The sequence below is a fragment of the Sus scrofa genome, chromosome 13, assembly GCF_000003025.6.
Source record: "Sus scrofa isolate TJ Tabasco breed Duroc chromosome 13, Sscrofa11.1, whole genome shotgun sequence".
NCBI classification, from domain to species: domain Eukaryota; kingdom Metazoa; phylum Chordata; class Mammalia; order Artiodactyla; family Suidae; genus Sus; species Sus scrofa.
The window spans coordinates 145,523,065-145,550,217 of NC_010455.5; the positions used below are offsets into that span (position 1 = coordinate 145,523,065).

At 39.5% G+C, this 27,153-nt stretch overlaps 1 protein-coding gene across 47 annotated transcripts in view; it reads left to right on the forward strand.

The window, feature by feature from the left end:
• ZBTB20 (zinc finger and BTB domain containing 20) overlaps positions 1–27,153 on the forward strand; it is an 812,500-nt gene that overhangs the window by 667,244 nt on the left and 118,103 nt on the right. For 2 of the 47 annotated variants that reach the window (XM_021071273.1, XM_021071302.1), the window contains exon 1: positions 2,345–2,774. The exons of 38 other annotated variants lie outside the window; for them this stretch is intronic. The gene's annotated coding sequence lies outside the window, so the exon portion shown is untranslated. 7 more of the 47 variants (XM_021071276.1, XM_021071304.1, XM_021071277.1 and 4 more) reach the window with 4 other exon arrangements.

The window sequence follows — 27,153 nt, forward strand, 5'->3', positions numbered from 1 at the left end:
AAAAACTACCACGTAATCACCAGCCATGGTTTCTATCTGTGTTAGATCATGTCACCCTCAAAATAATCTTATGGGATGGATACTACCCCCTTGTACAGACAGGGAAACCAAGGCTCTGAAGAGTAGCAGGGACTCACACACTGTTTGACTCTAAAGCTCATTCTCCTTTCATGCAGGTCACCCAGCACACATTCACTAAGCACTTTGCTACCGTGCCCTGGGTTCTTGTCTATCAGGTACTCCTACCTTCAGGAGGACCCACCAATGTCAAAATCACTGATTCCTCCTACTCCTAAATTGATTGACAGTGGACCATGTGTTTTAGGTATGTCACAGCAGCCATTGTTAAAGAGGTTGGCATGCAAATAAACCAAATTACTCTGGCCATGACTTCGCTCGGATTACTTGCCTTTGAGTGGGCTCCCAGGTGCCTGACATTTCTTTCAGTTTTCTTCTTTCACTCTAAGTAGCAACATCGTTGCTGAAGCATGACTGAGAGAGTTTTTGCTTTCATATACACTATGATTCTTGTTTTAGGACAAGAGACTTAATCTCTCCAGTAACATCTGATGGCACTGTTCTCTTAATAAGCACCTCTTTCCCCATTTAAAAAAAGAAAAAAATTACCTTCAATTGTCTGCTGTCAAGGAGATCCTTACTGAATATGATCATGTGTGCCCAAAAAAGATAACATCAAATAGGTGGGCAGATAATACAGTTTCGCCTTTCTATTTTAGTAGCTTGTTTCAATTGAAATATATAGGAAAAGTTACCCATAGCTAATCTTCCAGGTAGAAAAATCTCATCAGTGATTGAAAATGCCACTCTAAGCTGAAAGGCTCAGTCTCTTTCACCCACAGTGTGCCTGTATTTTTTAAATGAGTTGTATGAGAGAACCACATCGTTGGTGATGTGTAGCAGACAATATTCACAAAGAGAATTGCAAACTCTGGGAGAGGTCTTTGTAGATAGATCAACTGGCCTTCACCAGGTTGGAACGTGGCACAGCTATACCTTGCTAAGACTGGGCCAGTACAAGGTTATATTTTTCTACTTTTCTCTGAGAATGAATTAAGCACTTAAATCCCTATCCCTAGAAATCAAAATAAACCAGAAAAAATTTCCACTTAGCTCTTTAGACATTTTTAAAAATTAGAGGTCTGTGCATTAACTGTATAGATGAAGAAATCTTGTTTTTCTGGAGACAGGGGTGATTTCCATACCTGTTGGGTCAGAATCGTTCAAGAAAGCTAGAAGTTGGCTGGTGTGATGGAAACAGCACTGGTGGGCCACTGGAGCCTTGGCTTCCACTGTTGACACTGCTGTTGTCTCTGTGATTTATTGGCCCGAGTCTCTGGGCCTCAGTTTCCTCATCGGCTAAAGCAGGGCGTTGGAAAGATTGATCTCTGTGGCTCTTCCAGGCTCTGGTGTTCTCGGGGTCTGCGAATCGCCTTCAGTGTCTGCCATAGTCTGCCTTGCCAGCTCTGTTTGTCACAAAGATTAATCCATTTTAACTGTACCTTGGAGTGCTCCCGGGAGAGGAGGATGGATGGATTGTTTTGCACCTATTATTGCATCAGAACTTTTGCCTTTTTAGATGAGATCGTGCCATGCCTAAAATCTGTCTGCCTGTCTGCCCACTGACTTTGTCTGTGCTGATTTCTTGCCACGGTGCCTCTTCTTCCAGCATCCATCTCTCTCCAAGATCTAGACTCGGCATCCGACTGTACCTGTCTTGTTCTCTGCAGCATCTGTCTGCTACACTCCTAGATCATCGTTAATAAACTTTCACACATTACATGAAGACCCTAATATGTTGGTACCTGCACATAAATATCTCCTGTTCATAAAACTAGGGGAGAAAACTCCATTTTTTTAAAAGACCTCTATCTAGTGCCATTTGTATTTGCACTTTTTGTTTAGTTGTAAGTTTTAATAGTTCCCCCTTTGAGGATTTGTCAGTACGAGCAGTATTGCTTATCAGAACACACCAACAGTCTTTTTGTAATATTCGCTTTTCCCCTTTGGTTCAGCCGAGCCTGCTGACAGATCATTCAAATTCAATTGTTTTATGTCTAAGCCGAACAGCTAATTAAAGTAGGGATGATTAACCTGACTGGCAGTGTCGCTCTCCCTCTCGCGCTCTCTCTCCCTCTCCCTTTCTCTCTCTCCCTCCCTCCTGTTCCAATCAGTCTTTTTCTCACACTCTCTCTCTCCTTCCGTGTGTGTCTCTCCCTCCCTCTGTCTCTCTCTCCCCCTCTCTCCCCCTCTCTCTCTCCCTCTCTCTCTCTCTCCCCCCCCTTCCTCTGTCGGTCTCTCCCTCCCTCCGTTGGTCTCTCTCTCTCTCTCCCTCTCTCTCTCTCTCTCTCCCTCTCTCTCTCTCTCTGTCTCTTGCTCTACTGTTTTTTTTTTCCTCTCTCTCTCCTAAACGTGGTCTGCTTGCTGATGGCAGAATGGCACTCGGAGATTTGTGCATTGTGTCTGGTTTCCTACGGGCAGGCTGACCCAGTGCCTCCAGGGACTTATCAATAGACCACTCAGAAGAGACACAGACAGGAGAGAGGAGGAGGGGTGGGGGGAGAGAGAGAGAATCAATATCAAGAATAGAAGGAGCTCCGAAGCCATTTTTTTTTTAAAGAAGTATCGGGACTTGGGAGAGGGTGACAAAGAAGGTTTTTCAAAGAGGCAGTGGAGGAGGTTCTAATAAATTTGGAAGGAAACAGTTCCCTGTCTTGGGAAAAGGAGAACTCCTGACTGATTAGCATTCACACCAGGTATGAGATGTTCGCTACCCCTTATCACTGTGTCGCAACCGAGATGGAAAAGCCTTTTTTTTTTTTTCTTTTTTCTTTTTCTTTTTTTTTTTTTAAGGAGACTGAGGGAGCATGTATTTCGCTGTGTTTGTTGCTGGGGGGTAAGGGGGTGGCGTGAGATCTGTGGGCATTTGTGTATGGGTGCAGAAAGAATGGAAGCAGTACAACGAGGGTGGGAAAGAGTATGGAGTATGTTACTGTCTTCCCTGTCTTTGTGCACCCCTGGGGGTTACCCAAGTTCATTTCTAGCAGGTGGATTTAGACGGGAGTTACTTAACGCTTGACCGCCAGTTTTGAAAAAAAAGAAAAAGAAAAAAAAAAAAAACTGCTTCCTATGTCTATTAAAGGAAGCTCCAATTTCTCTCTCTCTCCCTCTCTCTCTCTCTCTCTCTCTCTCTCTTTTCCTCTCTCTCTCTCATCCTCTCTCTCTGCCCCCCCATCTCTTCCCCTCTCTCCCTCTCCCTCGCTCTTCTTTTTTTCCTCTTCTAACCAGACAGCGGGAGGGTTCCTGGCTCCCAGCCAGCCCAAAAGCCTCTAAGTGTTTTGCACTTGTTTCAGGGAGTAGCTGCCCGGGGATTTTTCAGCATTTTCACTAGAGAACAAAGAGTTCTTTACAAAGGGAAAAGAGGGGGGGGAGTGAGCTTAATGTCTGATATATGTTTTTCTATTTTTATTAGTTTTTTGCCTAAAAAGAGAGAGACAGGAACAGAACATTCACTCTATAAAGACACAAAGACATTAAAAAAAAATCCTGTTATCTTTTCTCCCCATCACCCCAATATATATACATAAAAAATAAAAAGGAAAAAGACTAATTAAGTTGGATATGTTGCTCTTTTCTCTTCTTTTAATCTTTCTAAATCCAACTGTTCCTATGCTCACTCTGTGCTATTTTTTCTACTCACAATAAAAGTTGTTCAGGATGCATCCTCTCTTATCATCTCTTTACCCATTCTGGGTCCCCCAAATCCTGTGGAGGAGAGAACAAGACGCCACAAAATAATCAATTTAGTGGCAAGAACATCTTATACTTTTGCCACTTGGGTAAAAAGTTAATTATGGGATTTGGGTTTCCAAAATACCAATGGGGTACCTTAGTTCATTCGGTCTCACAAGTTATTGCATCCGTTTAAGAGGTACCGCTTGTGTCACTTGTCAGTTATTAAGAAAAGGTACTGAAGAAGCAAATATTTGTATTTTATTTTTGTTTCAATCTAATGACGTAAATGACAAAACCCCCAGAGAGATCATTGCCCCATCCGTGATACACTAGTTCAAGCAAAATATAGTCTAGACAGAGATTTTTCTACGATTCTGATTGCCACGTAGCTTTGCGTGTTCTCCATTTGATTTTTTGCCTATGCATGTATATTTTCACCATGATTTTGTGTTTGTAGCAAACATTACAGAATGCTTATCATTTTCAAATTAATGCTCCAACAAAAGAGGAAAGAAATCATGTGAACTGTATGTGCAAAATGTGTAAACAATTCCACCTTTTCTATATGCTGTACATTCATAGCTTTCTACTAACATTCTTGAATTAGAAAAACTCGAGAATATGTTTTCTTGCTGAAAGTTCTCTTCCTAATGTATTTATATTTCAATTGTTATCAGGAAATCTTTTTATGATACTTAATAAACACAAAACTGAATAAGGAGGAAAATTTACAAGCACTACAAAAATCCTTAAATATATATTATGTACAGTACCTAACTGTAGATAACTATTTTCCTAAGTGGAAACCAGCTACAACAGTTGTTTCAAGATTCAAAAACTCTTTTCTTTTTTTTCTTCCCCTCACTGAAAATATAATCTATTCCTGTCCCTGGGGAGGGAAACTGTAGGGAAATATAGATATATACATTTTCCATATTTTTAGAATACACTTATATGACGGCTTCCTAAGAGTGTCATACATATCAGGGCAGAGAGTGATGTCTAGTCAGTAAACCCTTCTGGCTGGGAGGTGTGAGCGCCTTATGTTTGAAGTAACTTGATAACAGGGAGTCTTTTCGGGAAACCGTACTGTGCATGTGTTACCTCAGTAATGACCCTCAGAGAAAAAAAACAAGAGCTAGGTGGCCAGTGTTTGCATTTGAACTTGCTAAAAGACATTAGAATTAGGGAAACTTTTGGCAAATCCAAATTTTTCTAGGGTAATTCACCTCTTACAGTTATGTTTTCTTCAGGAAAATTCTTGTATTGCCTTGAGACTTTTCTGTATTTTTGTAGAGATTTTTAATGCTCTTAATAGTGCCTAAGGAGAAAAAGATCTTTAAAAAGAAAGTCATCAGAATAAGAGAAAAGAAACTCAGCCTTTAAAAAGTTTTATATTAAAGGCAAGAGCCTTTTTTTTTTTCCCCCTTTTTTGGCTTATTTCTGATTTTTACCCCCTGAACTCTTTTGTTGCTGTGGGCTATTGTGCTTGCATTTTTGTTTTTTGTTTTGTTTTTTGCTAGTGCCTTTTTTGGTGATCTATTTTTGATGTGACCAAGGGGGTCTATGAAAGGGACATAGGGGCTACTGGAAGAGGCTGTAGGGAAAGCTGACCAACCCCTCAGATCCCAACTCAGGCAGCTCCTATCAGCCAGTTGTGCCGCCAGGAGTACAGTGAAAGGTGATAGCTGTCATTCTGGGATTCTTCATGCATCTGACCTGAGAGTAACACATTCACAGTCGAGGAGAAAAGGGAAAAAAAAATAGAGGAGAAGGAAAGAAAAGCTCTTTGAGCTGGAATACACTGGCCCTTTCTTCCTGTAGGCAATCCGCTCCAGTTCTTGGCGACGTGTCCTGCACTATCAGATATCATATGACTTTTTATTTAGATTCCTTTTCGGAGAATGGCCTGTTAGGACTCTGTTTGTTTTCTTTTATTTAATTTCCTTCTCCCCTCACCCGCTAGTTTTGTGTATCTGTGCGTGTGTGTGTGTGTGTGTGTGTGTGTGTGTGTGTATGTGTGCACACGCGCGCGCATGCATGTGTGTGTGTGTGCAATTTTTATCTTTGTTTTTGTTCTGTTGATCTGATGCTTTATTTAAGGACAAAGCTTTAATTATTTCAGTATACTGGTTTAATCATTTGCCAAAAAGAAACCTCACTCGGGGCTTTTTGGGGGGTCCATTTTTAGGCACATCCATTAACACATGAGGCTGGAGATCCTAAATGCTTGCTGGTCGGCCCTTGGCCCACTCTCTCACCTTAATTTAACCCTCCCCCTCATCAGCATGCACAGTAGTATAAGTTAGGAAACACCTGTGCTGAGCTGAGAGGGAAATAAAAGTAGAAGCAACTTCTTCAAATCTGTACTCCTAGTTTCACTTTAATAAACTTTTTTGTAATCGTTGGGATTTTTTTCGTTGTTGTTTTGTTTTGTTTCTGGCATCCTCTGCTGAGCTTGAAAGCGTCAGAGATACTGAACGATGTGTCTGTGGAGCTTTTGTGAGGCCAGCTGAGCACCCCTGGAAAGTAGAACAGGGGCTGAAAGTCATTCGGAGACTTAAGAATTAAGTGAGAGGTTTAAATAAGATCTGTGAGATCTAGGGGTCATGCAGGGTTTGGTGATAGATGGTAAAATGGACTACTTAGAGAGAAACTCAAGGAGGAGAAAGGGGAAAAATTCCCAGCCAGGGGTAACACAGGCATCTGCTGCAGTTAGGACTTTAAAAACTGTATTTAATCCAATTTTTATTTTTTGTAACTCATCATTTAGCCAGTAGATATGTGATTGCCTTCCTCTCCATGCCTGCTCTGTAAAAAGAGGAATTATACTGATGTTATTGCTGGGTTTCTCCTAAATTTTCAACGTTATTTCCTTTTCGCTTTTCAAGAGTTCAGATTTTAGTTAGCAAAAGAAAAACCTGACTTCTCTAGGTATGCAAATAGTTGTCTATGCATTATCCTTCTCAGTGCATAACTTATCTCTACGTAACATAATATATCCTATTTGTATCAGAATTTTTTTTGTTTTGTGTAGTAACAAGCAAGACTGCCTTAAAGGTTCACATGACCATTACATTCTTTAAACCCATAGTTTTTAGTTCCTTGTCACTCTCCCCAAAATTATTTTTTACGGGCCTTACATTTCTAATGCCTCATCTTAGCCCGAGGTGGATTTTGTTGGAACTTAGAGGCAGTTTTATTCCACCTCTTTCAGACTACCCAAAAGGGAAGAGAAAACTATTTTTCGTTCAACAAAAAATTTTAGAAGCCCTTTTCTCCCCCAGCGGAAAACTCCAAAACAGCTTTGTCTCAGAACGTTAAACTTGGCATGGATAAGAAATGTGAGTTTTGCTTTGTTTGAGGAAATTTGTTTTTGAAACAACAATGTTATAAATATTTTTAAATTGCCTGCTGAGCATGCGCTGTATCTGACTTTATTCATAGTTTTAAACACACACCAAAGTGCAGTCTTCTGAATGGCCACAGGTAAGGCTGTTGATTTTGTAAGATCTTTCTCACAGCCACCTTCAGTGAGTCTACTCAGTTTTCCAGAAGGGAAAAGGGCGAGAGCTGAGTTTAGACCTGGATTCCCTTCTAAAAACCATAGAGCAAAAGTAGAGGTCCCCATTAAGGCTGGCACACTATACTTAGGGTAAGTACTATTCAACTTTCCTTTCTTATGGGAGTCGCCTACCCTAACTTTTCGGCTTAATACTAGCAGAGTAAATTAAGAAAAAATTGAATTCAATGAGCTATTTGACTGAAGCAGAAAATTTGCAGATTTTTAAGGGCATCTATTGTGCATAAATTTGGGGATCCGAGAATTTGCCAGTGAAATGATAGCAGCTCTGTGCTTACAGAGCAAAGATGTGCTAGTCTGAACATGCCTGATCTCATCTGGAATCGAAAGCTAAATCTAGGTGGGCCTGTAATAATACCAGAAAAAGAACACATGTATCTTTTGTGCAACCTTTTTTTTTTTTTTTTTTCCCTTCTTTTTTTAAGCCAGGCTTCCAAAGGGAATGACAAAGAAGTAGGTTCTCCTCTTGCTGAATAAGTAGTCCTCCTTTGCTCCAGGAGATATATATTTCCAGTTGTTTTTGGTTGTTTTGTTTCATTTTGGTGTTGTCACCCCTGTAGAAGTATATTCTTTCCTGTCAAGGATTGTTAACACTTTCCATTTTTCAGAATGCTTTATCTCCATTAACTCCGTTTGATGTTTCCTCAGTTGGTTACCTTTCTCAAATCTGCGGTGACCCTCTCAGGCTTTGCAATTCTTATCGATTCTTGCCAGGATATATTTATTCATTAACTGTTTGTTATAGTTATGGTGGAGATAATCTCATTTTTCAGGCCTTTATAACTATCCAAACAAATTTCATTTTGAAGTGAAATTTGTCATTCTTGACTCAGAATTGAACTTGCCTTGCAGAGGCTTGAAGAAAAGGCAATTAGCCGTTTTTTGAGAACTAAATATTCTAAGAAATGCAAATGAAATTTTTTACAAAATACATATTGTACATGTATGCAGTGCTCTTCTGAATTTTTTCTTTCCATGATTTAAAATGGAATCTGAAAATTGAATGTATTTTAAAAAAGAATAAAACTTGCCAGATTAATTCTGATATTTCAAATTCCCAATTTAAAATAATTCAAAGTTTTGATTTCTCTGCCACATATCACCTTTAAATGTCAGTCAGCAATACTTTGTGCAGATATACATATATATATACTCACAGACATACAAAGATACAGCTCCACTTTACATTAATTCTATTTTTGCATAAAAAAGGGATTGGCATTAATGCAAACCTATTAATTTATTATATTTTATTATTTTTCTGTAATTTAAAAATCCAATTAACTGTTCCCTCCCCCTGATTTCTTAATATAGGTATATACTTATTAATGTCTTTTTGTATTCTAATAATTTACCTTAACAGAGTATTTTTTAAGTCTTATACACGCCTGAATTTTACGGAGCTATATTAACCTTTAGGTTTATTAGGTACGATTTGCTTTGTTCCGTATTTGTTACTGGGTTAAAAAGTTTTTTCACTTTCCCAATCTGAAAAGGCTCTGGCTGTTTTTTCCTATATATGATTTCTATATGTCTTCAATATTCTGAAGAAGAAACTTTTTAACCTTATCTCCTGGGAAGCTTTGAAACAAGTAGGAGAGGTAATCTTTACCTTGGTACTCCACCCCTCACCACCAGCAACCCCGAAAAACAACAATAATAAACGTGATGTGATAACTCTTCTGATCACAGAACCAGGAAATACCAAAGAAAATTGTGGCATATGTAGGAAAATGCCAAGAGATTCTCCAGTAAGATCAGCTGTTTTTGTACTTTTTTTTTTTTTTTCTCTCCTGAATTTTGTTTGTGACTTTTTTGGCTTGCTGAAGCACATCCCCATAATCTTACGAAGCCACAGCAAATTCCCAATGCCACAACACTGTGCAGCTGGGGAGAACCCAGAAGAGCTGATCCTGGGTGGCTGCAGACTTCCCCAGCAATGATGCAAGGCAGGAGGAGTAAGTAGGCTACTAATCGTCTCTGTGCTTCTTACCTGGACTGCCAACAGGTCAGGTAGAGCATTTTGTTGTTGTTGTTGTTGTTGTTGTTGTATTATTATTGCTTTTCCTTCAGCTCTCTGGGCTTTTCCTTCAATTTCCAATGGCTCTCTACCTCTTTCCAGAGATGGTTGATACAGCAAAGCATTCCATTTTTCTTTTATATTGAAATATAGAAAGCTTTGGAAATTGGGAAGGGCAGAGGAAAGGGCTCAGGGTATCTGGGAAATATCCAAAATGGCAACAGAGTGAAAGCTGTTTTGGGGGTCTGTAACTTTTCAGTTCTCCAGAGCCTATAAGAGGTTGAAAGTAGTGAATGGGATAACTATAGGGTGCAGACTATGATCTAACTGATTCAGTAGATGGAGCTCTTCCCCCTAAGTCTGCATTTAAATTAATGTCCCACTCTGGTTTGTGGGGCTCTCTGTTTCTAGGTGTGTCATACTACACATGTAAAAGCAAGGGCTTAGATTGCTAGAGGAGAGATTTCCTGGCACTTTTCAAAAAAGATGAAGCATTTCATTCTGAAACATAAAACAGCTTAGGGGAGAAGTAAGGATGAGGTGGGAAATGAGGTTTATCTCTCTAAACCTCTCCCTGTGTTTGTTGATAATTCTTAAGTGTGAAGTTAAATCCTAGCACTTACTATACAAGTGATTATTACTGTATAGTAACATAGAAAGATGTATGGAACATATAGGATTTTTGGCTGTGTTCACTGCAAACCTTCCAGGCTATCTGAACTGTGCAGATCTCCTCTCATTTGATTCTGCAAAGGAATCTTCATACTGTAATACAATTGTTTCATCCAATTAGTCTAGAGAACCTGGCTGAAATGTTACAAATTCTGAATTGTGACAGCGCAGAGGAGGGCAAAGCAGCTGTATTAGGAAGGTGCCTTTATGGAAGCCAAAATATTTTCAGCAATAACTGAAAATAGATCTCCAGTATCTGCTTTTATATGGAAAGAACTACTTGTTTATTTCTTTTTCAATTAGTTGACATGAATAATTGCCATAAATTTTGCATCAGTGTTGTGTTTGTCTCAGTACCAATAGAATAAGTTCGATCATGTCCTTCCCTGTTACCAGAAGTGAAACTATATGCATCCTATATGTAAAAAAATTATCTTTCTTAGTAGAAGATCTTCTCCCAGATTGGAGATATTACTGAATATCTCTTGTTAAATCTTGATAAGACCATTTGGCCCAAGTAGAACTGGGCTTAGCTTTAGTACCAAAAGAAATAGCATTTTTAAGGGAATTGGATTTCCTTTGCATACCACGTGTCTGAGTCCAATACGGTCCAGGAAAATAGAGAGGATGAGACAAAATTATTCCTAAGCAGCCACCGTAGGCCAAACACTGAAACAGTGCCAACCTGGACCAATCAGGCCAGCTTCTCAGAAGATACATGCTTTTGTCGAACACTTAAATGAAGAGAAAGAGGGAGGAAGTCCTCGAAATAGCATTCGTATGAATGATTCTTCACTAATTTCAATAAAGTCCATGGTAATAACTTCAATGATGTTTATTCTTTTGTAAAGGAGAAAATGTGAGTTTTCTTGTCCAGCTAAGGATCTCTGAATGTTGTACTCTGACATCTTTTGTACAAAACTATCCTTTTGAATTTAAGCTAGTGAAAAACTTCTCACAGAGAGCAAAGAGTAAAATTGATGGAAACTCAAAATCAATTCCAAACCCATTTCTGGCATGATGAGAATAACATTTGTGCTGTGTTTAAAGCAGTTTAAAACAAGAAAATGATAAAATGATCAATATACTTAAAGCCAAAAATAACCAGGAGAGAATGATCTGTAATCCATTCCCAGGCCTGAAACCCTACACTTTTGATTGAACGTGAAAATAAACGAATATATCTTTTATAAGGTGGCATTGTAAGCCTTATAATATAAAGAAATGATGATATGCTGAGCTTTCAACTCTATTTAAGCTATATTTTCAGAATTTAGCCAAATAAAAATTTCTAGACTTAAACTATTGTCAATTTATTTATTGATACATACCCTGACCATAGAAAGAGCAAAAACTGAAGGCTATATAGAAAGTCGCAGTGAACTGCGTTGCCGCTTACAGTCTATGTACAGTCTTTACTTAAAAAAAAAAAAGTTTAAGCCACAGCAAAAGAATATTTTAGGCTATATCTGAAAGTCAGTAAGTTAGTCACTGTGGAACAGACTGAGTATTTCTTTAAAAATACCTTGACTCTTGACTAATTTATTAAATTCAACACACACATAAATATAAATCATGCATATCTTATCCTTATTGTTCCACTAGATTGAAAGACTAAGTTGACACCAATATGTTTTGAACCTGTGGATTCAAGGTCAGTGAAATACCCACTGTCCAAGCTTATAGAAACCTCTCTAGATTTAAGATTTTGCCCTAGTGAACGATTTTCTACCAGTCTTTCTAGTGTCTAGTTATTTATTGATCAGATAAAATAAAATTGTCTTTCTAGATGAAGAAATCCTGGCTGAAAAATTAAAATGACAACAAATTGCATAAGCACATTTAATTGCGTTGACCTAAGGTGCAGTAGGAATGATGATAATTCTAATGAGCACTGTGACGAATGTAACTACAAAGAAGCAAGTGTGATTACATCAGGAAGAGTGACCTCAGTGGGCAAGGTCAGAAGGGTGAGACACAGGAGCTGTGACAGAGGGGGCTAATGGTTAGAATTAACAGAGGTGCTTAAAGCTTGTAGCTAGCTGCAAAATTAATAGATACCTCAAAAAAAAAATCAATAAATTTTAAAAGTAGATAGAAAGGCAATACTTTTCCCTATAGGATGTAATCAACTGTAGAATTCACTTTTGCAGAGAATTTTAACAACCTCTGAAGTTTGGCTGTCCAGTGTGATAATAATTATAAAGAGCTATTATGTACATCTGCTTAAAGATTCATATAAGTGTAATTGTTATAGCAACTTGTTATGCTATTGTTTGAAGTTGAAAAGCTCTGCTTTAAGTGTCAACAAAGCAAAAGTCGGCATCATAGAATCATACTCATTGCATCTTAGAGCTTAAAGGAGCCTTAGATATCTCAATAAGGGTGAATGGGTTAGCAAACTCTCCAGAAAAGAATATTAAATATTTGGTGCAGGACCATGTAGAATATTTTAAAATATGTGTTTTATATATTATAATGACATATTTGGAATGTGTAATTTAAAGTAAAAGCCTTAAAAACAAAAAAACAGAGAAACTAAAGCTCCACAAATTCATCCTGATTAGTAGTGCTATACATTGGATTCTGTGGATCGGGGATTCTAAATGGAAAAGAGTGAACAAATTTCAGAAAAGCACAAGGTTTTATTTTCACCAAAGGGGTAAGGTGTTTAACAGAATAAGAAATAAGAATACTTGGGCTTCCACCATATTAATAAGAAAATTTAAACAGAGAAGTGATAGAACTTCCTTAAGATGGGAAAGACAAATTGTGCTAGAACTCAAATTTTCTACACCACAAGCCTGACTCCTAAAACAGATTTATTAAAAATAATAATAATAATAAAGTGGAAAAGAAGTTCCCGTTGTGGCTCAGTGAGTTAAGAACTCAACTAGTGTTCATGAGGATGCAGGTTTGATCCCTGGCCTCACTCAGTGGATTAAGGATCCGTCGTTGCCGCAACAGCAGTGTAGGTCACAGATGCAGCTTGGATCTGGCATTGTTGTGGCTGTGGTGTAGGCCAGCAGCTGTGGCTCAATTCTGCCTCTAGCCTGGGAACTTCCATATGCCACAGGTGTGGCCCTAAAAAGAAAAAAAAGAAGAAAAAAAAAAAAAAAAGCGGCGGATGATACTCCAGAAAGACACTGAGGAAGGAGCAACATAACCAAGCCCTTAGTGTTCCTATTTCTTGTACAAATAACCCTACCATAGATGGGGCCCAGGCAAATGTGTGGTAAGGATAAGACATTCTGGGGAACGAAAGAAAATGCACCCGTGTCGGTATCCTGGGCACCTTTTGCTGTTATTGTTTCCCTCATTCGAGCCTCCTATCCCCTCCAAGGTAACTTGTATCTCATCTCTTTTCTTTCCTCTATCCCCACGAAAAAAAGAAAAAAGAAAAAGAAAGAAAAAAGAAAAGAAAAAAAAATTGAGAAATTGGAGTCAAAAAAATCTTTTGCAAAGAAGTCCTTCTCCTTAGAAATCTTCCTATACAGATCAGTGTATCTTACTGTCTTATCCAAATATGAGTTCTGATCAGAGGGTGCTCAGTCAACAAGTTTAGACACATTTTAACTGGGCTACTCCTTGTTTCCTAAGTGCACGCTGCATTTCCACACCCCGTTCCTTTTCCCTGGTATTCTCCAAAAGAAGCAAATTCTGCCTCCTTTATTTCCATAATTTTCTGTCTTTTCATGGCCTTTGTCATATTCTGTCTTATAGACTAGCCGTCTTCATGTTTACTTGTAATGTAAGGAGCAGGTCTGTGTAATATTTGGCAATGCCCTAAATTTCACAGGGCCTCACTTTCCACATCCATAAATAGGAAAGTGATAACTGCTTTGCTGGGATATTGTGAGAATTCCTGAAATGGAGTCTGTAGAGTGCTTAGCACCATGACTGGCACATGGTCATCGCTCAATGTCATTGTTGTTGTAAATACCATTATTGATACTCCCTTTCCTCTAAATCTTCCCCAACAATACTCTTCTTGAGCTCATAGATTGAGCTTATTGACTTCAGAAATCTCTTCAAGCAACAAACATGGTGACTTTTATATAATGAGGACTGAATAAAAATATTTTGAATCTTTTTGTGCAAGTCCATGAGTCCTAGTACTTCCTTACAGAAATCCTTTATTTCCCAAAAGTTTAGAATAGTCAGCCCTGACTGAACTATGTATACCATAAAAGATACCAGTACTGCTCACTGAAGGCTGTCAGTGCCACCTCCCTTTTCAGGTTCCCCACAGGCCCCCCAACCACTTAGGATTGCTCTTTGGAGCATCCCCAGAAGTGTCAGCTTATAGTTCTGGTTCAGGTGATTAATGAGCTTGTTATACCTCTGTCTGTAGCTTGAACTAGAAACTTTCACTTTGGAGAGCAGGTCAAGATATCGAATTTAATTTTAGTTGCATCTGTTATAAGCCAATTGTGTATTCATTACATTTATAGATTCCCTCTCCAACCATATATTTTCATGGCTGTTGAGAGCACCTGAATCTGTGTTGAATGTCCTTAGATTTTACTTTGGGGACCTGAAAATGAGGCAGTGAGGCCTTTTTGATAGCTAGCTGTCATCTTTGGTGTTTCTTCCCTTTAGTGTCTAATCTGGCCTGTTTGAAGAAAGGAGCAAGTATAGCATTTTTTTCTCTAACTTTAATGTGCTACGGTAATTCCATATCACTGAGGCCTAAGGTCAATGCAGTTCATGTATACATTTCTGTTTTCTTGGCATACAACCCCATTCTGTGGAAAAGAGAAACTTCTAAGGGAGTGAAAATGACAAAATAACATGTGACATGTCAGGGTAAAGATATAGCTTTAAATGCTTAGGGTCAAATCTAGGCAGGATGGCATACAAGGTGGACTCAGGGTGAATATGGATCTTGCTGGTTCTTCAGGGTTATGGTGAATAGTAAGAAAATTAAAAGGGGGCAGATCACATGGCCATAGCCGAGAAGAGGCTGACAGCAGGGTGTGCTCAAATCAGGAAGAATGCTGGATCTTAATCAGCCAGAAGTTCCATTTATTTGAGAGTTAGCTGGTATTTGTGAGGCGAACAAGGTCACATTTAGTAGAAACTGGTAATTCAATAAAGAGTTCTGACTTTGCCAGAGTAATAGTGTTGGCATCAAGAGAAGAAAGTTTTGCAGATTTCTCTGTGTGCATTTGCTGTTACTGGTGTTCCTGGTGGGTGGCTGAATCATCCTGATGGCATTCAACAGGAACCAGCTGCTGAGAATATTAAAATGCAAGCATTTATTCCTCTAGAGAGACAGTAGCATCTGCAAAGTTTTCCTATCTTGATAGTACAGATAATCCCAGGGAGCATTCTCTAGTAGTTTTAACTCTCTATTCATTTCTACATTTTCTTTTTATCATTATTGTCAATATCTCAGGTTCTAACAGGAGAAGAGAATGCCTGAATCCACAGCAGGTTGTAGACAGATAGGAAGCACTTGGCCAAGGACATGGGACTGCCTCTTGGGCTTTACCTTGAATTATGATTCTCAAAAGGAGAAACTGGCATTTTTTTCTCCCTTGGTTCGTCTTCACAGCAAAGAGCCACTGAACTTTTAGTCTTCAGAGCTCCACCAGCAGGAAGGGAAGGCCTTGGACTTACCCACCCTCAATACTAGCTTCTTTGGAGCTTTCTTTTTACTTGTAAAACTTGTGAATTTGTTGCTTTCTTTGCCTGATTTGTTGTGGTTTGGGTTTTTTGAGCTAGCATCAACAGCTGGGGGGGACGGGTGGTGCAGAAAGGAGGTTTGGACTCAGTAATCTACTAGGTCTTTTCCATCTCTAATATTTATGAATAATGTATTGAACTGATGGAAAAAATGTTGAATATGTTCATTATGAATTATATTCACCAGTGTGTTGCCTAGAATATAAAAGAGCAAAGCAGTTACAGCATAACTAGTTCCTTACAATCAATGTACTGAAACGACGGAGCTCTGCATCCCTCCCTATTCCACTGTGTGTTGTCCCCAAACACACGCTGTACATGTCTGAGTGGCAATTGCAGGCTGGATACCTGATGGGATGACAACCAGCCAAGATTCTGTAGGGAACCAGGACATTCCTCCTGGAATCTGGGTCCTAAACAGAAGCAGCTTTCATGAAGGTCTTGATCGTGCAAGTCTTCTTTAAGAGAAATCACTGAGCCCGTTTCAAATCACAGACGCTACTCAGGTGCTGTGATGCTGCAGGAGTTACAGTTCTTATCATCAGAAAAGAAACTTGCAATTTTCTGCCTTCATTTAGAAAAAAAAAAAAAAAAAAAAAAAGCAGTGTGGCTAACTACTTTGTTAGCAACGTTATAACCTAATATAAAGGAGTAGAGTGGCAGATATTTCAGAATTAAGTAACTGTTATTCCATTTAACTTCAAAATTTAGTATATGTTTTTCTCTAATGGTTTTCTTTCACAACTCTGTTTTAGTTGGGATTTATTAAAATAAAATTGTATTTCCTTAGTGTTTGCCAGATAACATTGGGAAATGTTAACCAGAAACATGAATGACAAAAGGCAAGAAATTGAGGATTTTTTTTTATTCACACAAATAATTAACAAAATAGATAATAAAGAATTAAAATAATACCAAAATAACCTTCCTTGGCCAAATAACAGGCCCACTTTTTTAAATCAAGTGTAGCACTGTTAAGCATCATGCAAATATGTACCAAAAGAGAGAAGACTTTCTAAAGTTAAGAACTTAGAGGATGTAGCCCCAATGTAGAGAACAGTTCCAAGGTGCAGCAGTTCACAGAAAGGTGCAGCAAAAAAGGTTCGGCTCATGTCTGAGATCCGAGGAGAACAAGAGAGTACTGAGGAGTGAGAAGGTTTGCCTCAGAGAAATCTTTGCTTCTTGTTGGGTCAGTTCAGAGCCAGTAGACTAGCTCTCCTGAAAGGGAAGTCCAAGCCCTCACTTGTACCTGCATCAGCTGTTACAGCAAGGTTAATTCAAACCACCAACCCAGCATTGTTATCCATATTACATTTCAGAGGTGATTTTTTTTTCTCCTTGTGCTGTCTTAAGAGCTAAAATCCATCTGGACCCATGAAGGGCAAGCATAAACTTAGAGCAGCTACATTTATCAATAGTTTATCATAATCTCAAAGGAGAGGAGGAGACAGGGAGAAAGAAAGTACCACGGGGGCACAGGGGGTTGGGGGAGAAAGTTTAAAATCTTTTTTTCAGGAAAATTGTCTTACCAATTATTTAGATCACGGTGCTCAAAAACAATAATGGCCACCCAATTCCAAAGTGGTATAACCTAAGAGTAGAAGTGACAGTTTTTTATTTTTTGTTTTTTTGTTTTTCCCCAGCTCTACCCTTCCGTACGGGACAAATCACTTAACCTGTCTGTGTAATAGTATATTTGTCAAATAAATAGAAAACCATCTATCCTCATCTCCTTCACAGCGGTATTGCTAAGGCTGATTGTGCACACGTATATGAATGTATATGTTATAGCTAGCTGTTTACAGCAGGGGAGAAGAATTTCAAAATAAATGAATCGGGATTTTATCTATGCATCTGTTGTGAAGGTCAATCACTTCTTTTTTTTTAATTTTAAGATCTCCTCTTCTAATTACCAATTGTTAAAACACTTGGCAATGACAAGTGAGCCTATATCACCTCTGTGAAATGAAAGATATTTGAAATCTAAGCGTAATTATGGAGATTCAAAGAATTTCCCACTACTTATGGGCCCTAGTGGCCTTACTCAAGGCAGTACAAGCCTATTAAGTGAAATAAAAGCTTCATTTTGCCAATAGATATCTTTTTAAAAATCCTAAATCAAGGTCGAAGTATAATCAAAGTGCAGTATAGTATCAAAGTATAACCCTGTAGGAGTGAACTGGTTCTCTATATTAGACACATTTTTTAGAAAAAGGGACAGAGCTATATAGTAAGGGGAGGAGAAACGTCAGCCTACACAAACATCCTAGGCATCTGTCCGGGCTACTGGTCTGTTCCAACGAGAATCAGGCTCAGTAAATATAAAACCCCTAAGATCGTTAGGAAAGAGGCCACATTCATCTATTTGGTGCTGCCGTTCTTCTTTTGATATTCGTCTTGGCGATTTAATCTCTGCTTTCTATATACAGACCTCAGTGGAATGATAATGACATGAGGAGGGCAGGTGAAGATAAATAAATGTGATTTTTTAGACATGACCATTACCCTCTAATAGCTTTTCTCTGGTCCATTCCAGGCATCCAGGAAAGAGAAACTTAGCTTCCATGGAGAGTGAAGTCATAGCTCCAACTTAGCATAATAAGAGGAGAGAGAGGGAGCAAGCACACTATTAGTGAACCCAGTAAGCTCCTACTGGGCTAAGACCAGGTTCTCCTGTTTCCTCTATTTTCTCCCAAACTGAAAAGAGTTATTGTAGTAATTCACCTGTGTTTCTGAGCCTGTATGCACATGCCCAAGACCTGCTCAAGGTAAGGCCAGAAAGAAAACAGGGCTAGAACTTATATCCAGGAAACTCAACTTCTTTATAGTAACTTCTGCTTGTTTTGTTTTGCTTCAGGGAAATTTATGTTTTTAGAAAATATGTTTCAATTCCCAGACATTGATATCCTGGGCCTCTTTAGGTTGTGACAGAAGTGGGGTGGTGGCTGTAACAAATGTAGCAGAAGCCAGCGCAATTGTAATCTATCAAACATAGATTCGTCTATTGGCTGACCCGAGTTTTTTCTGATCCTTGCTGTAGAATTCATTTGTGTCCTTACCCTAAGAAGACGAGGTTAACTGAAGGTTTTAAGAGTGGTGGTGCATCTTTCTTAATTTAATTTCTTAGTTTGGTGATAATGGGACTGGAATGCCTTGGTGTAAACAGTACAGATAGAATCAGGACCACCTTCCTGGCTGTACAGCCCATGCAGTCACACAGAGCTCCATGCTCAGAAGGGCCCTGGGCTTGCTTTGGTGCTCAGCTGTTGCTGTCTTGAAATCCTTAATGATTTTTTAATAAGGGGCCCCACATTTTCATTTTCATTTTGCCTTTTGCCCCACAGATTAAGTAGCCAGTCCTGCCAGGAATTTATCTTTTCCTGACATGCCAACTGAAGGTATTAGTCACCTATCTTCTCTTACTGAAAACAATCCTCTTTTTCAACTCCTCAGAAGCTAATTCCTGTGTTAAACTCTGAAGATTTCTGTCCATAGAATGTGGATTTGAAGAACTCATGTCTCCTTCCCTCCTCCAAACACCTCAAGATGATTATCATCAAGATGGTCTTGTGTTGTATATAGAAACCCTGTAGTGGTCTCAGCCAAGTTTTTTTTTTTTTTTAGGGGGGGTTGGGTAGAAGTCATATCTTGGAAGAAATAGTTAGAGTAGTGAAGTCTTTGCCCTTTATCGGATAGTTAAAATAGGCTTCAGCCATTAAATTGAGATTTTAAACAGAGCATCTAAATTTCAGGTTATTCTAGACTAGGACTTTCCAGCCATTATGTGATCAAACACATCAGTGTACACTAAAAACAATTTCCCTCCCAGCTCCAGCCCTCGGCTTCTATCCCTTTTAGGCTCCTACCATTGCCATGTGTTCTACATCCTTCTCAAACCCCTTCTGCATTCAGCTTCCATCAATCCTTTCATCCTCCTTACCCCAAACTAGCATTAGGAGGAGGAAGCCCTTCTCTTTAATTTACATGTAACATCTAGTGAGAACGATTCTGCTGAATTTGATGCATTCACACCCCTGCCACCACCTTGATGAGTTTGGATGACAGGATTGTAAGGTCAGGGCTAGATCCCATAGAGGTGCCTGGACCTGTCCTCAGTGACAATTTGTTAGAACTGAGTATTAACCAGAAGAATTCAAGGCTTCTGACTCCCAACCAGGTATGCTTTTGATGATTCAGGGCATCCTCAACATTCCCAAAAGCTGTATTCTAGATGACTGGTTTGTAAATCAGTGTCTAAGCACCCATACTAGAACGAGGAAGAAATATGCCAGAGGAGCTGGGAGCTGAGAAAAGGAACCTGAATGGGCACCTTAAGCTAGTTAGCCTTCCTGAACCCGTAAAATCTTTCCTACCACTAGCAATGTCTCCAGGGTTACCTGGAGGCTCCAGAAGCTCATCTAACACAAAGCCTCACTCAAGGTGGAACCTCAGGCAGGTCAGCCCCTTCCATCTCTGGTCTTCTCCCTTGTCCTTTCACAACTCTGTTTTCCCTCCCCCATGAAAGGAAGGCAGGCAGGAGGAATCTGATAGAGAGGTGCCAGACTGCAGTCTCTGTGAGTTTAAATTATAGGAGATTAGAATAATCCTTATTTGCCTAAACCAGATAGGCTGAAGTTTGCAAGTTTTCAAATCAGTGCTGACTTAGCCACAGCACAACCATGGCACAACAGAGAGGTCAGAAGCATTACTCAGAGACCTTGGCACCACCTAAGGGATTTTTCAGTGGTCCACCAGCTCCAGACAAGGCTCTGAGCAAAAACTGCCAAAGAGATTGAGTCCTCTTTAGTCGTGGCCACTCCCTTCCTCCTCTCCTCTGCCTCCAGGGCCCAGGGCCCTTGTGTTTGTCTGATTTTTTTTTTCCTTCAGCATCCCCAGTTCCAAAATTATCCCTATCCCCTCCCCCAGCTCCAATTCAAAACTTCTTTACACTGAGGTAACCCTCTGGGGATTGAAGTGATTAGAGCATCCAAGCATGAATGGCTTGACCCCCCCATGAGATGTTTGCCTCTCAGAAGAAGTGTTGGAAATTGAAATGTACCTCATTAATAAGGAGGGCTCCTGCTCTTCGCCTACAGCAAAACTGTCCCCAGCCAAACTAGTCTGCCTAGAATCCCCCACATCCTGATACAGCTCTACCTACCCATCCGCCATGGGAATTGAATTCAGAAAAGCAAACTTTCTTGCTGGGAGAGAGAGCGTGGGGAAAAAATGTAAGTTTACACAGTGAATAATCGACCCCAAATGATAGCAGAGGGTCTCTCTCACAGAAACCATGGTATCATTTCTTTATATAAAAATGTTTCTGTCTTGGCTTGCCAAGTCCCCAACCAGTGTGGTCATAAATGTGGTGTAAACAAGTTTCAAGCCCCAATGCTTTGAGATAAGTCAAAGCTTCTATCTCCTGTGAACTCTGAACATTTTTCAGATTTGAATAATCAGTCATCTTGAGTTTCCTCTTTTGCAAAGGAGGGTATTAAAGCACCTAAAGGACACGACCTTTTTTTCTGGGTCACCCAACTGACCAGCGAAGTGAGTTTTTGGCCCTTGGCCCCTAGGGAAGTTTAGCTTTTCTATCTGAAAATTCCGGGAACTCCTAAGACCTCCTCCATCCACTGCCACCAGCTTCTCCATCTTCTAGTCATTTCTCTTTACCAGTTGCTGTTCCTGTGATGTTAGAGAAAATGTTAGCAGGAGAATCAAAGGGAGTATATGGAGCATTAGGGAAACATTAGCAACTACTGAAAAGACATTTTGACCTATTTCTGTAGTTGTCAATTTAATAGTATTTGTTGCCAGGAAATGCGCTGATGGCAGGTGGGCGGTAGGATTGAACATGCTGCCTGCTCTCAGGGGCCCTCCAGTTACAGGAGGTGGTAATTCTAGTTAATAAAAGGGTGAACTTCAAACACATTTTAACCAAATCAAATTGTAGTGGGAAATATCATATTACTGATGTTCAAGCCAATTCACAGCTGGTATATTAGTCAGTATATAGGCCCCAAATTCTGACTTTTCAGCATTTTCAAATAAGTTTCTGGCAGCGAGAGACTCTTCCAGGCACGTTGATATGTAGGACTAGGAGATTGTTAACTAACAGGAGCAAGCATAAATAGAAAATTCTTTATTCTTGTTAGACTTTTTATAAGATTGTCAGATATTCAAATAATATGTAACCAAGCCAGACTTCAGGTGGTTGATAGGATATCTCCTAGAGCCGGGAGTTTTAAATTTTTTTGTTGTTTGGGGTTTTTTCTATGACATGTTGGCAAATGATAAAAGCGATTCACTCTGCTAACCAGAGATGCTGGGCAGAGTTCCCCCAACACTGATTCCATGCCATAAAAAGCACAAGGCACAGAGACGAGCTCAGGCTTTTTGTCCTACCGCTCAGATTTGAATCCCAGCTTAGCCCCTACTAGCTGTGTGACCAGAGGATATTCACCTAACCTCTCTGAACCTTTGGCACCTCACATAGAAAATGGTCAAAATAGCAATCTTGCAGTTAGCATGAGGATCAAATAAGATAACATATGTAGAGAAATCCACATAAGATGAAAAACCGGTGGGTGTGTACCAAGTGTTCAAAGGTGATCACTGTTATCTTCCACCAATTTTGCATCTGTGGTTTGCAAGCCTTCTATTTTTAAATAATTTTTACCCAATAAGATGTGTGGCTTTTAATATGGTAATAAAAGGCAACACTGCTATAGATACCCTGCAGATTGATCTGGTCAGTCCTTTTTGAGTGAATAGCTGTTGGCCACTTTAGCTTAGCCCAGTTAGCCTAGACTTCCCTTTATTAGCCTCCTCTGGGTTCATGCAGTCAGATCATAGGACACAGTTTAACAAATCAGCTAGCCCCCTCGACAACACAGACTCAAGTTAAACAGGCATAGGTGAGGAACTTCCATGGCCCTTCCTCACCTGTCCTACTCTAGCTCATCTTAAATTAGGAGAGATGTCAGGCATCTTTTGCCTCCTGCCCGGATTTTTTTTTCTAAACTTTTTCCATGTGCCTGGATCTCTGTTTTCACAGAGATTAATTCTTATTTGGTTCGCCTACACTTTTGAAACTCTCAAAGCTTTCCATTGTGGGCAGATTGTCTCAAAAATTGTATTTGAGGATGGAAAAAGAAAACTCTGCCCAAATGTAAGCACCATTGAATCAAAGAAACAGTATTTTTTTTTTCAATTGCATTCTTTGAGGATCCAGACAACCTTGAATTCTTCACAAAAGCACATCAGTAATGTCATCCTCCCTCTTAAAAAGACACACACACACACAGACACACACAGACACACACACACACACCCCAACTACAGAAGGCCACTCTTCATGATATAAAGGACCAGAATACCCAAGAGGAATAATAATTGAAAAAAGAAGATGATTCTATAGATAGAACCCACAACCTAGAAGTCAGGACACCCAAATTCTATTTCTTACAGAATGGTAGCCTGCCTTCTTGTGTGGATCCCAACATATCTACTGCACCCCACCTCCATTGTCCTTATTTCTAGGGAGCACGGATTCTGAGTCATCCTCCTGAAGAGGTATGGGAGATTTCATTTGTTGTTGTTCTGCAAGACATTGTGCTTCCCTTACCAATGGCATTTCACATGGGCAAAGTCTTTCCCTCACTTGGAAGGATGAGCCCTGACTTGTACCTCCCATCACTCTTGAATGATAAAAGACTGAACTTTTCATAATAGTATGGGAAGAAAACAATGTCATTATAATGCCAGCTTTTAACAGGGAATTAATAATCTGGGGCTAATACAGAACCACTGACCTGGCCTCTCATCCATGTTGACTCCTCTTTCAGTCATGCACATTTTTGGTCAGCATTAATTACAGGACAATACATCGCAAGCGGTGTCATGGATACAGAGTACATACCACTCCCCTCATATTCCAGCTAAACCTCTGATGGCTGATGCCTTCATGCTTGGTCCAAATCCTTCCTTTTTGTGTATTGAACAACTTTAGTCTATGAAAGGGTTGTTCCTCAGCCAAAAGGTCTTGCTTCTTCTGAACTGTTAAAGCACTTATTTGTATGTCTCATTTGGCACTGATTACATACTGTCCTGTACTAGAGTATGTTTATGTGTGTCTCATTCCGCCTACCACTGCACAGTAAGCTTCATAAATACAGAGGTTGTATTTCTACACAGCTTGTATCTCCAACACCTAGAAGGTACCATCAGAAATAAAAGGTAGGTAAATAGTGAAGAGTGTGATTTTAATGAATGAAAGTAACAATAGCATATAAGTATTTGGCAACAAACTAGCTTTTCGGAACTCTGTAAATATCTATCCAGAAGGCACCTTACAGAGAGTGTATCATTCAATTATATCTGAAAAGCTTTAGAGTTTGTTTCCAATTTAGTATTTATAGGTTTCATACTTCCTTACTCTTGGCAAATAGTATTTTCACATAGTAGGTTTTTAATAAATGGTTATTGATTTATAAATTAGTCGAAGAATAAAGCAGTAATAACCCCTTTCTTTATGTTGAAATAGTCATTTTGAGCCCCATCTACAGCTTTATTTTCAGACCTTGCCAACACCTACAACACAGATACTTTGAGATTTTTTTCCCACATGATAACCTGGCTTAGGCTTAAAAGTGGTCATGAATTTTCATTCTTAGGAGGAAAAGGACAGTCTTTTTTTTTTTTTTTTCTGTCTCCTCTTCTTCCTCATAGGACTGTTACATAGTTGAATAAGACCTCATCTATATTAAAGCATTTTAATTCCTGGAACAAATTTAAGATCAGATTCATAACCTTAGACTGAGCAAGCTTTGGCATCCCAGCACACTAAATAACTTTGAACAATCCTTTGTGTTGTGCTTATTTGTGGACCTGAGGAGTGAGAAGTTTATTACTCTGAGCTTTCCCATTAGGTGCATATGATCTGTACTAGCTGCGTTAACTGTGTCCTCAGCCCAAATGAAACAGCTGATTGCCTAGGCCCTCTCCAGCCACACAAAAGCTTCACCGTTACTCTCCAATCTGATTAGATCCTAAATTTCAGCCACATGAGATGATCTAAAGCCAGTCACTTTGAGGCTGGGTCACAGAATTCCAAAATAGATACATTATTCCAGTTTTGCCTCAGAGAGTCTGTCTCATAGAAAGCTGGGGGGAGCCAGTCTCTCCCAGGCTTGACGTTCTGTTGAGTCATGTTTACTGTCCCCCTCAAAAAGGTTCCAAAAGCAAATGCAAGAGGTTGCCGAATGCAGGGACATGTGGCGTGCATGCTACTGAAGTGAGAGGCATAGCATACACCTGCTTTTTGGCTGTGGCAGGCCATCTTGACTGTGCCATGCCACAAGTTAGCATTTTGGATGAGCAATTGCCATTCTGTTGTTTTCTTCTCAACACATGGTGTTCAAAAACAGTTAAAAGAAAACTGTACCCATTTGCTCATCCCAGAAATCTAAAATTTCAAAGAAGCATGCCAAATTAATTTTCACATAATATTTTCCAAGCTTCTTCTTTGCACTGAGAAATGATATTTCACTTTTTGAACTCTTGGTGTCCCGGCCTGAGGTAAATGGGTGCAGTTTCTCTTTAAATGGCATTAAACATATCAAAGCAGGATTATATCTGTCACTGTCTTTTTTTTTTTTTTTCTAATGGAATCAAAATCCTTCAGGGAGTGTCCCAAATCCACATTAATGTCTTTGAGTGCTAATGTTTCCACTGGGACTTTTACATTAGCAAAATACAAGTGTGTGGTTTCCCCCCTTCTGCCGTCTGTATAAGAAAGAGATGACGGCACATCCTTATTCTCCATGGCCTTCAGCTAACCCCCGTCAAGGTGGAAGAAGAAGACTGGAGATTTTTGGTGCTAATGCTTCCTTCTCTCCTCCTTTCCTCCCCCGTAGGACCCCCCCACCCCCAAAAAAGCTAATGTGAATGCTGTTTCTAACACGGGGGAATGTTTGAAATCCCAACCATGAATTTTATTGAAAAAAAGGCTAACCGCATAACCATCAATACTATCTTTTGAGGGCCTATTACAACTTAAATTTCACCTTTGCTCCTGATGGTGGAAAAATTAGACAAATCCGCACGATGTCAGAACCTCGCTGTCAACACTTTAGTTTTTGATTTGAGGCTATTGGTCATGTGTCCTTATTATTGCAATATAATTCCTGTCCACCTCAATCCCTCTTTTTTACTTCTTTAGCAAAACAATTAAATGACATGTTGTCAGCTCATGATTATTAAGTGGCAATGAAAGGCTGCAGTGTTTTAGAGAGATAACAATTATAAATAAATAATTGTAGTATCATAATAAAACATTAAAAAATTCTCACATCACGTTTCGTCTTAGAACGCACCTTTTCCTTGCATTTGGCTATATCCTGGAAAGTTATAGTAGTTTGAGAATAAAACTGTGTTTACGTGTGGTGTAGAAGGGGCTAGAAAGCCCTCTAGCATCATTCGCCAACCCTTGTCCAGCGTCTTCCTTCTTTCAACACCATCCTGGCCACAGAACGCTTGAGTTCTGGAGCCCAGGCTCTGAGAGAGCCATCCCTGGAGAGCTGGGAGCTGCGTGCTTCTTAGCTGGCTCTTTGCATACTTTCACTTTCTGGAGCACTCTGGAGAACGACACTACTTCCTTAGACACTCTTCCTATCCCTCCCTCTTTCTTCCTCTCCTACACCCTTTCCCGCTTTTCTTTTCTTCCCTTCCTTTTCCTACCCCTCATGCAACTAGGCGGAAGCTTGAAGTGGAGTCTGTGTGTGTGTGGATGGTGGAACGCAGGGAGGAGGGATCTCCTGATGCCTGAGCCCACCACTAGGAAAGAAACTCGGTGTTTTTATTTAAACAACCTTTCCCCACAGCTAAGCCTTCATATGTGGAAGAAAAACTCAAACTTCTTTCCCTTTTCACACTTTATGAAGACAAGGTAAGCAGAGGCAGTGATAATGTCAACCCTGGATTAAAAATGAAGCCTTTATTCACAAACTAGATGCTCACCTTTAAAGATTTTTGAGGAAAAATCCCTATCTATTGGCAATTATTGGAGAATTGACTGTGCTAGATTTTTGTTTTGTGTGTGAGAATTGTGCATGTTTTTCTGTTATTGAAAGAGTTTGGGGATTTTGTTTGTGTTTTTAAGCATTAGTTGCACAAAAGCTTTGCAATGTCAGGTAGACTGTCTTCTATAGCTGGAAAAAAAAATGCCCTTTGTACATGAATCATTTGAATTTTCTACGTTTGGTATTCTTTTTGGTGACTCCAGTGTCAGTTTATTCATGTTAGCATATTTAAATGTCAAGGTGGCAGAAAATGTGTGTTTATATTTGTATAAACTTCTGCACACAATTTAGCACCATATAGCAGACACTCACTAAAAATATTGCCGATGGTATTCATAGTTGTTTCACCTCTG